Below are 13,752 nucleotides of genomic sequence, written 5' to 3'. Positions count from 1 at the left end.
ACAGCAGTGAATCTTTTTACTGAAGGGCAGACAAATTTCCTGCCTCGTTGAGCCTTGCTGTTTAGTGTGGGCAGGTAATTATCATATGCACAGATGAACAGGATGATTGCAGTCTGTGAAGAGAACCACGATGAAAGCAGATGAGGCTGATATGGCAGGCGAGCCTTCAGTCAGGGTTGCAGCACAGTGCCCAGGCAAGAGGAGGACTGTGCGCGCACACACACACACGCACTCGAGAGAGAGATGGGGGGGGGGGGGGAAATAACTTACATGAAAAACTCAAGCTATGGCACAGTGTTACATTTTCTAGCCACCATGTTAAAAAGAAAAATAAAATGAAACAGGCAACGTTAATTTAAACAATATATCTTATTTAATCTATCATATAAAAACATTTTAGTAAATATTTTAGTCAATATAAAATTACTGAGGCATTTTATACTTTTTTTTAGTACTAAGCCTTTAACATCTAGTTTGTGTTTTACACTTATGGAATATTTTACTTTAGAGTAGATACATTTGGGGGCTTGGGGTATAAAGATAAGTGTCCAGCACATGAAATCCTAGATTTAAACCCAGCACTAAAGATGGAATGAAGAGTTAGGGAGGGAAGGTGGGCATGGAAAAGAAAAAGAATAGAACAGAAAGAGGAGAGACAGAAAGATAACTAGACGGTGAAAGGGAAAGATAGGAAGAGAGAGAAAAGAAAAGATAGCTGAGGTAACTCATGCACACAGCTGAGAGGCCATCAGTCTGTTAAGTAAGCGCCACCCTCTGTTTTATTCCTGAACATTGTTGGGGTGCTGGGATTGCCCCTGTGGGTGTGAGGGACTCTATCAAGAGCGACAGCTTCAGTTCCCAAGTATGCTTTAATTACTCAACGCGACTGACTAAGGCAATGGGGATGGAGTGCAGAAACATGCTACTATTTTGAGAAGAGAAACAGGAATAATGTTGGATGGTTTAGTGAGATACAGGAAGTTTTTTTTAAGGTGGGCGTCTCCTGAGCACCTTGATGGGATGACGGAAGGGTGGAGTTTAGTGGGGAGGGCCAAGGGCTGACTCCCAGAGCTGACACAGGAAGAGTGGCAGCACAGCACAGGGCAGACACCCTGTTTCTTGACTGGCTGCATGGAGCTTTTGTTTTAGAGAAATAGACACAGAAAGGAGTCGACAGCAAATGATTCCTGTCAGTTTCAAAGTGGAAGACAGCAAAATGGTCTGTAAGAACCAGGAGGGTAACACTGGGCTTGAGCTTAAACACGCAACACTTGTAAATTTACCAACTCCTGACATGTGTGCATATCTACAATGCCATGAACCCCAGCACTTGGGAGACCTAAGCCACACAGAGACATCCCTGTCCCCTCAAAAACAAAAAACCCCAAAACAGCAACAATGGAGACTTCCAAGATGGTTTTACGGGGGGGGGGACTACCAAATATTTAAAGAACACATATTTTTGTACAATTCCTTCCAGAAAGCAGAGAATACTTTTCTATTAATTTTACAAAGCCAGCTTTACTCTAAGAATGAAATCAAGGGCTGTATGAAAAAAGAAAAACACAGACCATTATTTCTCATGCATATGGAGGAGAAATCTTTAAGAAAATAATAGGAAATTGAACTCAACAATATATGACAAATTCTATACCATGATTAAGGCGGATTTATTCCATGGACATAAAGCTGATTCTATATTTAAAAATTAATCAAGGTAATGTACAAATAAATCATTGATGAATTTCATCTGTTCCTAGTGAAGGACTCTCAGAAAAGATCAATAGAAAAGGACTTCCTAATAAGACCCCTCCTGCTAGCAAGACTGTCATGTCAGTCTTCTGAGCTCTCAAAATAGAGCAAGCACGTCCACTCTCACCACTCTAACACAGCGCTAAGTTCATAAGCCACTTCAGTACGACAACTGAGGAAACAGAAGGTACACCTGTCAAAAGGACTAGAGATGTGACAGGGTTACCTAATGGTTAGGGTGGGGGAAGCTAACAGAGCCAGAAGTGGCTTTAATCCTAGCACTTGAGAGGCAGAGACAGGTGCAACTCTGTGAGTTTGAGGCCAGCCTGGTCTACAGAGTGAGTTCCAGGACAGCCAGGACAATATAGAGACCCTGGTTGTTTTTTGTTTGCTTTGTTTTTTTAAAATCACACTGCCAGGTGTTGTTATACATCTCTATGATAAATACACTGCTATAAAATACAGGGTACAGTTGTGCAAATGAACATATTTTCTATCTAGACTGTACTAATATCCTAATTATAATGTTGGAGAAAACTGTAAAGGGTACAACATATACAAATTGTATGTATACACTTTAGAATATATAATAAATATATACTAAGATATAAAAAGTTATTTATGTGTATGTGTGTATCTGTCACACGTGTGTGGGCACCTGTGGAGGTCAGAAATAGACACTAGATTCCCTGGAGCTGGAATTACAGGTGGAAGTAAACTCTGGTACTTGGAAAGAGTACCAAGTGTTCTTAGCTGCCAAGCCATCTCTCCAGCCACAGTAAATATATCTATTTAAAACATTACTGTAAAGCTACAGCTATCTCATAAGAGTTTAAATATTTTAAAACTGTCAAAAAAAATAAAATTCCCAAAACATGGTATTATTTACAAACTCTCCAAAAAAAAAACCTCTCCACATATAAAATATGCATGCACAATCATAAAGTAAAAATTACAGAATTTTGATGAAAGAAATAAAAGAATGTCTAAATAAATATATGGTATAGTATGTTCACAGACAAGATGTTCTTAAACTGATAAGCAGGTTTAACATAATTCTAAAATTAATAACAAAAGGCAAAGGAATTAAAATAGACAAACAACCTAGAAAAAGAATAGTAAAGGAGGGGGAATCAGTCTACCAAACAATTTTTTGTTTGTTTGCTTTTTTGTTTTTCGAGACAGGGTTTCTCTGGGTAGCCCTGGCTATCCTGGACTCGTTTTTATAGACCAGGTTGGCCTCCAACTCACAGAGATCTGCCTGTCTTAGCCTCCCAAGTGCTAGGATCAAAGGTGTGCCCAACTGCGCCCAGCTCAGTCTACCAATTTTGAGATTTAGTATGCAGTTCCAGAAATCAAGTCAGTGTAGCACTGGCAAACACTAAACACAAAGAAGAGCCCCAGAATGGACCCACACAAAAATGCCCAGTTGATTTTGACAGAGGTGTGAAAGCTGACATTCAACAGACACTGACAGCCCTTCCCAACAACATTAGTGCCACAAAAATACTAGTGCCATATAAACTTTGATTGCTTCATAACTGAAACACAGAAGTTAGGTCAAAACAGACCACAGATAAACTTGCAAAACATCAAAGTAGGACACATAAAAACATAAGCCAGAGGTAAAAAAGAAAACCTCAGACTTAGGCCTAGGCAAACGTTGTTAGTCTTAAGACTAAAACACATGGAAAGGGTGCAAATGGGAACACACACACACAATTTGTTGTTGTTTGTTTGTTTGTTTTCTAAGACAGGGGTTGCATAGCCGCCCTGCAGACCAGGCTAACCTCAAACTCAGAATCCTCCTGACTCAGCTTCCACGTGCTATGATTACTGGTGTGTGCGAGCACAACCAGCTGTACAGCTCTTGACGGTGGAAACAGAATGGGGTGTGTGTAAGTGACAAGGACAGGGAGGGCCACGCAACAGCTCTTGATGGTGGAAACAGAATGGTGTGTGTGTAAGTGACAAGGACAGGGAGGGCCACGCAACAGATTTAGATTTTTAATTCAGTTTTCTTCGGTTTAGTCTTTCTGTACCAGTTGTGAAATGTGTTGAGTGGCTTTAATATCCTCCTTTATTTCCTAAGTGTTGTTTTCCCTGTGTAAACAGGTGAAATTCTGCCTTTAAAGAGAATATGCTCTAGAGTTTCATTCAAAACCATTAAAAAATATGTAGAAAGACACAAATGCAAATGCTGTGTCAATGAGATATTTGGGTGATGAGAAGATTTTTATGTTTTCCTATTAACTGGAATTTAAGCACCATTTTACTATATTAAACAAACATTCCTTCAAATTTTTGATAGAAATCATATCCTGTACCTTATTCAAGGTATCACTGAACAGGCCAAGGCTGCAGCTCAGTCTAAGTATGTGTTAGCATGCTCAAGACTTTGGGTGTAGTCCGTGTGTGTGAGTGCGCGCGCATGCGTGTGCATTCTAAGAGGCATATAGGTGACAGGTCTTTGTTTATTAGCATAATAGCAACTTTCCCCTAATTTTTCTGATATTTGCTTTAAGACATATTTTATTGAGGCTGGAGAGATGGCTCAGCAGTTAAGAGCACTGGCTACTCTTCCAGAAGACTTGAGTTCAATTCCCAGTACCCACATGGCAGCTCACAACTGTCTGCAACTCCAGGTCCAGGGGAATCTGATACCTTCACACCAATATGCATACACACACACACATACACACAAACACACACATTTCTTTTGTTTTATGTGTGTGGGTGTTTTGCCTGCATGTATGTCTGCGTACTACCTGTGTGCCTGGTGCCGTGGAGCCTAGGACATAGGATCCTTTGGAACTTGAGTTACAGACTACTTGTACAGATCCATATAGATGCTGGGCATCAAACCTGGGTCTACTGGAAAAGACCAGTGCTTTTAACAGTCAAGCCATCTCTCCAGCCCCTGATATTTAAGACCATAAAAGGAAACAACAGAAGCCGGATGTGGTGGTGCACGCCTTTAATCCCAGCAATTGGGAGGCAGAGGCAGGTGGATCTCTGTGAGCTCGAGGCCAGCCTGGTCTACAAAGGGAGTCTAGAACATCCAAGGCTACACAGAGAAACCCTGTCTTGAAAAACCAAACCAAACCAAACCAACCCCCCCCCCAAAAAAGAAAACAAACAAACAAACAAACAAAAAAACCCCCAGAGCTCTCTCTGGCCAGTAAGATGACTCGTTAGCGTAGGGAGCGAGGGCATACACCTGTAATTCCAGCACTCAGGAGGCAGATCTATTGTAAGTTCGAGGCCAGCCTAGTCTACAAAGTGAGTCCAGGACAGCCAAAGCTACATAGAGAAACCTTGTCTTGAAAAACAAAAACAGAAAGACTCAGTAGGCAAAAACATTTGTTATGACAGCCTGACCACCTGAATTTGATGCCCAGAACCCACGTAAAGGTAGAAGGAGAAAGCATACTCCACAAAGTTGTCTTATGACATGCACACAACAGCACGCACATGCTCCCTTATTACACACACAAACAATGATAATGAAATGAAAATTTAAAAAGAACACAATGCTAAGCAAATTAAGCATGCTAAATCATTTCCCTCCTACTTGAAACAGCATTCGTGTTTATGTTTTCCTCTAACTCATAGGTAACTTTTCTTTTCTGGAAGAGGGGAATTTATTTTCATATCTGAGCTGATCCCGCACTTTTTGGGAAAAAAATGCTAATGCTGTCAGGGTGACAGGCAAGCTCCTGGCTCAGTGCTCTGTGGGTGTGGTGATTAAGACAAAGAATCCAGATATGGTGTATTTTTTTAATAAACAGAGCTTGCATTATTCTTGCTCACTGTATTTCTCAACTACAGCTTTGTCACATGAATGATAGCACATCACTTTACCTGACTGGTTCTGTTGTGTTTACCCAGTGTCACTGTGTCACTGGGTAGCGCACAGGGCATTCTACAAACTTTGAAGGAAGGATGGTATAACACAAAATACCCCAAAGTGTGCTGTGAAGTCCAGCGTGGTCACCCCGTGCTGGTTAATGGTGGAGGCACACTGTTACGCATATTCACATCCTAGGTTCTTCTACTTCCTAGGTGGAGGACTCTGACAAATATCTTAACCACTGTTTGAATTTCCTTCTCCGTAAGATGAAGATCAAGTGTTTGTCTCTATCAAAGGCTCTCTCGTTGATCGGGCTAGTTAAAGAGTCTTTACTCTCTCTAGGCCTTAGCCTTAGCATCTGTGCTTTATAGTCTATATCACCTAGCTGTAGCAAGCATCTTGCTAAGTAAGTTTAGAGTCTGCAAACCCAATAGGCATCAGGGCACCTATGTCTGCCTTCAGTAGGAATCTGGATATTTCTTTTTAGTAATTTCCTAGCCTTACCCTACTACTAAGCTATATATCCGCATTTGTTTGTTCATGCTGTAAGTGGATTGCAAACACAAAAAAAATAATGCCCACTTTTAGTCAACTGCAATATTCCTCAACAAGATGCCCTCTTAAAGAACTGCCTAGCTTTGCTTTTCACACCCAGGGTTGCCCTGACTAAGCTAATTAGTACATATTAAATGCTTAAAATAGTGTCTTGCCCATAGATGTATTGCATAAATATCATACTTGATAATATCAGTATTGTTTAGAGTTTCAGTTGTGTGCATGGAGGCTAGGGGACAACATTAAGTGTGATTGTTCATGGACCATCCATCTTTCACCCATCTTTATTCCCCCCCCCCCCCCCCCCGGGACAGGGTCTCTCCAAGCCTGGAAATTGCCAAGTAGGGCTGGTTGGCTGACCAACAAGTTCCACTGATCCACTTGTTTCCACCTGCTCAGCTCTGGGATTACAAGTGTGTGCCATCACACCTGACTTTAGATTGTGATACTGCCACTCACTGTTCTTTATCTAGTTTTCGTAGGTGATGGCATTATCCTCTGGTAAGCTACTGAGTAATGTTTCATGTACTGCAGCTACTAAGCCTATTGTAAATATGTTACTTTTTTTTTTTTTTTTTTACTATATAATGCCATGCACATGTCTTAGTTTTTCCCAAGTACGCCACTTATTTTAGTTATGGAAAGGGATTTACTAGAACAAAAAAACACATATTTTGTTTTTTGAGACAGGGTTTCTCCTTGAAGCCCTGGGTATCCTGGAACTCACTCTGTACACTGGGCTGGCCTCGAACTCACAGAGATCTGCCTGCCTCTGCCTCCCAGGTGCTGGGATTAAAGGCATGCACCACTACATCTGGCCAAAAGGTATATTTTTAAGACTCTTAAACAAAATAACCAATTGCTTGAGAGTGAATATTCACCATTTTATACCTTTACTCGAAATGAGCATCATCACTCATCAAATAATACTTTAATTTGCATTATTCTGCCATCAGTGAACTGAAACATTGTTCATCCTTCTTTTTCTTTTTGCAAAATTATGTTTATGTCCTCCGCCAATTAAGGAATCAATTTAAATTGTTTTACATATAATGGTAGATGAGATTACAGCTGAAAAATATTGCTTCCCTTCAGCTCATTCTTCTTTTTTTTAAGTTTTTTTAAAAGATTCTTTTAAAATTTTATTTTATGTATGAGTGCTCTATCTGCATATACATGCCAGAAGAAGGCATTGGGTAATATTATAGATGGTTGTGAGCCACCATGTGGTTGCTGGGAATTGAACTCAGGACCTCTGGAAGATCAGTCAGTGCTCTTACCCACTGAGCCATCTCTCCAGCCTCTCTTCAGCTCATTCTTATTTCTAAGGCAAGAAGATTCTTTGCCTCAGTGATGTTGGGTTTCTTATTAGCCTTAGCCTTAGACAGGACGGGCTTCCTTTGGACCTACCCCGGGTGGCTTCCTTTGGCTAACAAGAAGTCAGCAGACAGCAAGGAAAGAAGCTTTAAATGTACGTGTGTAACAGGACTTGCTCCCCTCAGCGCCACGTGAGGAGCCTCCCTTGGTAAGTGCTGCTCCATGAGGTGGAGCTACAGAACGAACACACATGGGACAGACCCACTCCCAACTGACAGGGCGAGCTAAGCACAGACAAAATAGGACAGAAGCAGTAAATTCATTGTTTGTTAGTAACAGATCAATGTAAAGTTGTATGTATAGATTAAAATGAAAATTTTAAATTCTTCTCTAGTCTGAAAATTCTCTCCAATCAGATACTATTGTGTAAGTTGATTCAAATAATTTTCACCTTTGCGTCCTTTAAGCAGCAAAAATCCTATGACTTCTGAGCAATAAAATATTATAGCACTTTAAAAATTTTAAACTATTATGCATACATATTGCTGAAGCAACATAATTTATATAAAACTGCTGTTTTTATGAGATATAATGACAATTATGAAAACCAAGTGACAAGAGAAAAGAACTAAAATGGCATTAAGGTGTCAGTATGTGTGTTACTTTTAAAAAGTCTTTAAAGTGACAAGAAAGGTAAAGGTTTACTTTATTCAAAGCTACAATTAATATTTAAAGCAATTTATATAAAAACAATTTTCATATAAATGACTTATATATAGAAACAATTATAGCCATTTGAAAATCAGCACAATGGCAGCAGAAAATGGCAAAGAACATTTATTAAATTACTAATTAGAAAAAAATGATCTTATTTTTGGTTTTCTGTTATCAACAGGTCTTTAGCCAATCTTGTTTAGATAGACCATAAAACAGTTTTTCCCCTGTGAGGAAATTACAATAGAAATATATTAACTTCCAAAATGGCTACTATTTTGAGCTACTTTCAATAGTAAGACAAAATGAGAACAATTTTACAAATGAATTTTTTTAATAAAACATATGTCTTTTAAAGTTAATGGAATAAAAATTTCCTTAGAGAATTAAAAAACACAATTACTGTTTCTATTTTAATATAAGAAGATTAAAATGTGGACTAGAAGCCTATTATTCAGGGCAGCAAGAGGGTAGCAACTGGCTGTACCCCAGAGAAGCAGCACATCAGGACTGTGTGTGCCCCCTCAAAATAATGAAGCGGGCACTGCTCCGAAGGTACTGCCTGCTGCCGAGGAAACCTCACTGGGAGGCTCAGCACCTTTCAGAATGCACAAAGAAATCCAGACGAGATCTGGGCACCAATAATACTGATGAAAATGAACTCTAGAAACAAACTCTTTCAAAATTTTTAGTAGCCAATCTCACCCCCAACTCTGAAAAGTCTCAGGAAATGTGAAGTGTAGGTCCCCCTTTATATATTTACATGAGAAGCGAGGTTCTAACACCACTAAGAATTTATGAGTGTTACAGAATGTTGGAGGTTACAAATGCAATACAACCTGATGAAGTTCTCTCTCTTTACAACTGGTTAGAAGCAGTAACATCATGACTTTCTGCTACTGTGCTTCCCAAAGACCTTTACTTACAACGCCAACCTCAGGGAAACCGAAACCCATTTAAAATACTTCCCCATCTCCTCCAATCCCAATTTCAAGAAAACACTTGTAGGAGTTGTTGAAAATGTGGCCATGTAATGAAATACAAATTTTTAAACACAGAGGTTGTCTGCTAGCTGAATTCCTTTGTCTCTAAAAAATCAATGATACAAAAGAAAATGTACTGACTTATTTCAAATGTGCTTCTTTTTTAATACAACAAAAGAGGCCTAAATGAAATATGATTAATCTTCCTAAATGGGCTACCTAAGCCCTTACCTTCTAAAAAAGGATTCTAGGTGCAGAGTTAATGCATACGCCTCCATTTTTACAAATCATGATGCATAACATAAGAAACAACCTGGGTAGCAATTTTGAAAGTGTACTTAATATACTGCTGTTACTATGGTAACCCTGCAGGCTAGTTCTTTGAAAAGACTCAGATCAGAATCTGAACAAGGTTATGTCATGATCTTTTACTCTTTTCTCTTCATAAATGAATCTTTTGCAACAGCACACACAATCAATAGAAAAGTATCTACATAACTAGTCATTTTGAATTGATTCTTTTGACTCAGTCATTATTTCTAAAGACTTTGTTTTCTTACAATTCTGTCCAAGAAAATAAGAAAACGTAGGGCTGGGGTGTACACAGCTCAGCTGTGGAATGTGTGTCTAGCATACACGAACCCCGAGTTTGATGTCCCATCACCTCATCAAATTGGGTGCTGTTGTGCATTCCTGTAATCTCAGCACTCAAGGAGGCGGAGACAAGAGGACCAGAAGCCCAAAGCCATCCTTGTTACATAATGAATTTGAAGTTAGCCTGAGCTATGTGAGGCCCTGTCTTTAAAAAAATTCTTTCATGTGAGACCTTGTCTGTTTTTTTTGTTTTTGTTTGTTCGTTTGTTTTTGAGACAGGGATTCTCAGTGTAGCCCTGGCTGTCCTGGAACTGTCTCTGTACACCAGGCTGGCCTCAAACTCAAGAGATCTGCCTGCCTATGCTGGGATTAAAGGCATGTACTACCACCCATCATGAGACCCCCAACTTAAACAAAAAAAAAAAGATGAGAGAGAGAGGGGGGGAAGGGAGAGAATATTAAACTTGATCACAATTCTAATGTCAAAATTTTGTCATTCTAAGTTCTAGGCTTTTTGGCACAAAAATTTAATGATATATTCAATATGCAACAATCATAAACTATTTTAAAGACTTTAGAGATATGATCAACATAATAATAAATGGTCTCTCTAAAGAGTGGACACATGTGCACTCAGTGTGTGAGCTGCTGTACTTGCATGAGCTGAAGGAGAAACCCTTCCTGGCTGACACCTGCTCTTTCAACCCTCAACGCAGGTCCCAGAAGCTTCTCTTAGGAATCTGTGTAAAGGAAGTATACATCACCACATAGTCAGCAAAGGGAGTGGCCTTTCATCTTCCTATCCACCCGACTCATGTAGCACATCAGAGTCTATAATGTGATTTCAGAAGCAATGCTTAAATAAATCTGTGAGGTAAATGGACATAGGTCTTACTGTCTCCACTTCAAAGACTGGGCTTCGTGCAAAACAAAAGCAGCCATGACAAATGAGGCCAGGGTGAACGGAAGTAGGAAATAGGACTCCTTCTACCCTCAGACTGCAAGGTGGGGCTGGGATGAGACCTGCGAAACAGTGATTGCCTGGCACTGCACACTCTGAGCCCTGAGCATGATGCTAGTATCACAAAATAGAAATAAGAGCCCAGGGCTCACATCTGCAATCCCAGCACTTGGGTGGGAGAGGCAGGGGCATTAGAAGTTCAGGTTCAGTCTTAGCTACATGCCATCTGGACGTCATTGCTCACCTGTGGCCCATTAGCCTGGGTCAGGGATCTGGGATAAGGGGTTTTCTGGCATTCTACCTATCAAAATAGAACTCTATTTTGAAGCCTTTCAAAACATGCAGTTTTAAACCCCCATAAAATGTACTTTTTCTTTTTTTAAAGGTTTTTCGAGACAGGAAATTTTACCATTTTAACCAAAGCTCAATTGTTCTAAAACAGATGTGGGAAAAAATTCTCTTAGCACCTTGTAGTGAAAGGATACAATTTGCTATCTTTTTGTTTGTTTGTTTGAGAAAAGGATATAATTTAATATCAGTTTACATATATGATAAAAATATATCAATGTAAAATTCCGTCATATTAAAATATAATTTGATAGGAAATATATATGTTTAAAAGTCAAAAGTGCGCTTTACCTTCCCTAAGCCCCTATGATATTGGGGACAGAACTTATTATTTCCATGCATGCCACTGTGCAAATGCAGAGGTCAGACAACAATGCGAGGGAGCCAGTTTTCTCCTTCTAGTATGTGGTACTCAGGGACTGAACTTGGCTTGGCAGCAGGTGCCTTTACCCGAGAAGCCATTTACTGGCCCATCCCAGCCTTCTTTGTACTTTTTCTTATTAACTTATTTGAAGAATCTCATGCATGCCTAGTTTATGCTCTGCTGACGACTGAGGACAGGGCTTCATGTATGGTAGGTGAGCTATGTTCGCTGTCCATTACACTTCTTGTTTTGAGACAGGGTCTCACTATGTTGCTAGGCTGGCCTAAACTCACTCTGTAACTAAGGCAGGCCTTGAGCTTGTGGTCATTTTGTTATTGGTCTCTGTATAAACTAAAGTTCCCAGGGAAGAAAAGAAAAGCCATACTGGTGTTAGAAGATTCTACGAGGCTGAATGGCTGAACTTCGTGGTTGCAGACAGTGTTGGAGACGAGGAACTAGATTACCTTAGACTGCCTTTAGTCCCTTTAAAGGCCACTCACTGTCTACTCCTGTGTCTGAACGTCCCTGTGACTATCAAAGTCTTTCAAATGAATTCTTTGTGTGTGTAGAGTTTGGCATCAGTATCTTCCTCTATCACTCTCTACCTTATTTTTTGAGACAGGGTCCCTAATTTAACCTGGAACTCAATGATATGATTAACCTAACTGGCAGGCCAGCCACAGTGTTATCTCCCCAGTGCTGGGATGGTAGGTACCTGTTGCCATGCCCATCTTCACAAAGGCACTGGGGACCACACTCAGACCCTCAAGTTTGTGCAGAAAGCACTTTACAGAATGAGTTATCACTATAGCCCGAAAATATATTCTTAGCAGAACACTACCCCCTAGCAACCTATAAGCTAAAATGTCATCAGACAACATCCCAGACCCATATAGAGTTTCCTTTGGGTTGATGGAGCCTGCTTACTTGCAGTCACCACCATGTACTCAGTAAGTACCTTGATTTAGGATTTTCCTTTGTTCTGTAACTAATAAAATCTCATGAAACCACTGCCAATGAAACACATCTTTCAAGACAACCTGAGTCTGTGCTCCCAGACTACTGCCACTTATATTTGACTAAAGAATAAATTATCTCTTATTTCCTGAGGTGAGGGCTGTTTTCTGTCAATAGCAACAACAGCCCTGGCAACTTTCAGCTTCTTAATGAATGTATTATTAGTATAAAATATCCACCCCAAAATAATAGTACTAGTTTTTACCTAAGACGGGAGGAAAATGTTACTGAAAATTTAGTAAAAGGAGCCATAAAGCATCTTGTATAATTGTCAAATTTATAAGTTCTCTAACAGTAACTTTATAAATCATGGTGCATCCTGGGACTGACTAGTGGCATTCCTCCTCAAGATTTAGAATTATGGGAGCTTTGGGGATGTGTTTCCTTTACTGAGGTACTCAACTAAATTCTACCATTCAACAAGAATGGCTACATGGTACCAAAATTATTGGCTATATTTATCAATACTACCAATACTACTCTAAGCACAGAATTTATGTCATAGTGTGTATGCTCAGTGACACTGCTCTCATGGTATTAACAATGCTTTCATCTGTCATGACAACAGATACACATTAGAGCAACAGCAGTTTTGTACCACTGAATACACCTTCAAGATACAGCCTCTAGAAAAAACAATTTATCAGGGTATTTTTAAAGCATTCTACTAATTTCCATTAGTCAGAGTTCTTCGCCACCCACGGATGAGAAGGTGTGGGCTGATAGTGTCCACTCAGCAGACAAAGAAGGAATGCATGTAAGTGAAAGGAAGGGAAAGCACTGATTGACAGTTCTTGGGGAAAGGTTAAAAATTCAAAAGGAGTGTCTGCGTGTGGCTCAGAACTTAAAAGCTTTTTCCTCTCTTCCCAACAGAAGAGCAGTAGCAAGTAATAGCAGGTTGCCATGGAGACAAGAAACTAGAGGGATCAGAGAACTCAATTTGCAGTTAAATGGGCTGGAAACAATCCTTACTAGTTGGTGAAAGGAAACGATTAAAAATATATTTGATTGCCAGAGGGAATCTTGTTCACCTAGAAATTTCTTAACCTCATTAATGAACAAGAAAAATCTAAAAAAAAAAAAAAAAAAGCCCTCAAAACCAGTAAATGAAAACTCAAGGCATCCATAGGTAAAACTACCACTGAGCATAAGTCAGGATTTCAAACATTATCACAATTCGTCCTATTTGATTGACTGTGATTTTTGTTGATGATATTTGGTAATATTCATTGAAATGAGACTAAAACTGTGTTCAAGGTTAAACTGCAGTAACCAGGGGCTGGAGCCACAGTGG

At 39.6% G+C, this 13,752-nt stretch overlaps 1 protein-coding gene across 1 annotated transcript in view; it reads right to left on the bottom strand.

Moving 5' to 3' along the window:
- The window catches only part of XPR1 (xenotropic and polytropic retrovirus receptor 1), a 144,694-nt gene that overhangs the window by 21,687 nt on the left and 109,255 nt on the right, over nt 1-13,752 (bottom strand). The window lies entirely within an intron of this gene.

Source organism: Acomys minous (assembly GCF_964271855.1).
Source record: "Acomys minous genome assembly, chromosome: 1".
Classification (NCBI taxonomy): Eukaryota; Metazoa; Chordata; class Mammalia; order Rodentia; family Muridae; genus Acomys; species Acomys minous.
Note: the sequence above shows the minus strand (reverse complement) of the source record. Positions and strands in the feature narration are given on the sequence as shown.